The following is a 1,672-nucleotide window of genomic DNA, read 5'->3' on the forward strand; positions in this document are numbered from 1 at the left end:
TGATCTCACAGTTAGTTTGTGAGTTCGAGCCCCGCATCGGGCTCTGTGCTGACAGCTCAGAGCCTGGAGCCTGCTTCCGATTCTGTGTCTCCCTCTCTCTCTGCCCCTCCCCTGCTCATGCTCTGTGTCTCTCTCTCTGTCTCAAAAATAAATAAAACATTAAAAAAATTTTTAAAAACCCATTTTTAAATTATGTGTGACATATGTGTCTAAGGTTTTATTAAGCAGAAAAAAAATCCATACTTCCAAGGGGAAAATATACTGATAAAGTTTTTGCTTTTGTATTTTAAATAGATTTTAACTATTTTAACCTTTTCCCAATGTTAGAGTCTTACACTGGAATATGGTTAATATGATCTGTACATGGAAATGGGTAGAGCAAGACAGCTTTGTTCCCTCTATCTACTCTTATTATTTTAGAATGAATAGTGTATATATCCAGGTAAATTATCCTTAGTATTCAACTTTGTCACTTTCTCTTTTTCTTTCTGACAGTCGTTATCTATTTCTATCACTCGCTATGCAATGTGAGTCTCAGATTGGGTATTCACTACAACTGTTGATTTCCAGTACCTGATCTGAAAACCAAACATGAGAGAATTCAAAAGGAGAGAGATTCTAAATATCCATTCAGAGAATATCTCCCATGCTTAAGATTTTACTCTAAATGGTGTTACCATTTCAATACAAAATCAGTCTGCAGGATTGTACAGTGAGCATGACATGTAACTGTCAGCCCTGACACAACCTGTTTCAAAATCTCAATAAAGGATTCAAAGTAAAATATGAAATTTCCTTATGGTGTCTTTGAAAAGGACTGGTAAATGATTCCCAGTATCTGGGAGATATTTTCACTAACTGTAATATCTATTGAAAAGAGTTGAACTGAAATATAAGTAATTTAAAACATCTCTTGCTATGCCATGCTATGCCAATGAAAACTATAGAAAGTTATCCCAAAAAAGAATTAGGTGAAAGGATCATCTCTTTTTCCTTAGTCTGTTAAACCTCAGCCTCGGATTCTGCCACTTGAATAGAAAAGACGATGAACTCTTGTGCTCCTTGGGCAGCACCTGTACTTGAATTGGAACAATACAGAGATTAGCGTGGTCCCTGCACAAAGATGACAGCAGGATGATGAACTCTTAAATGTAAACTCTGGAAAACATTTGGCTGTAGGACTTTTAAGGTGTAACAATTAAACTCCTAGGTAAACCAATGGGATTTGATGAGGAGACATTAAAGGTTACACTACAAAGTGAGGTATAGAGTGATTTTCAAAAGTTAAAAATGTTTAAGCAAGCCAGGATGATTTAAGGCAGACACATTTTCTATATCCTATATATGAAGTACCTTTTTATGAGACAGGTGGAGGAGTTGGGATTAAGTTTTGTCTCACATTGGAAAATCTACATAAACTAGATATTTGCCAGATGTTGGGAAAGGAAAGCTGTACATATCAGACCGCTTTTATGTGAACATCTGAAAACATTATCCCACCAGCACAAATGTGGATAATAAAATGGGTCCATGACAACATAGGTATCCTATATGATGACGCACAATATCTCAAGGTTAAAAGCAACTTGTTCTCTGATAAAGGAGAAAATAATCATTCAGACATAAATACTATTGGGAAAGCAGGAAAAAAAAAGGATAAAAGAAATTTTCC

The 1,672-nt window shown here is 35.6% G+C and overlaps 1 pseudogene; it reads left to right on the top strand.

Annotated features, from left to right (window-relative positions):
• Positions 1-1,055: 1,055 nt before the first annotated feature.
• On the top strand, positions 1,056-1,154 carry LOC122238251 (annotated as a pseudogene).
• The last annotated feature ends 518 nt before the right edge of the window (positions 1,155-1,672 follow it).

This window comes from Panthera tigris, chromosome B1 (genome assembly GCF_018350195.1).
Source record: "Panthera tigris isolate Pti1 chromosome B1, P.tigris_Pti1_mat1.1, whole genome shotgun sequence".
Classification (NCBI taxonomy): Eukaryota; Metazoa; Chordata; class Mammalia; order Carnivora; family Felidae; genus Panthera; species Panthera tigris.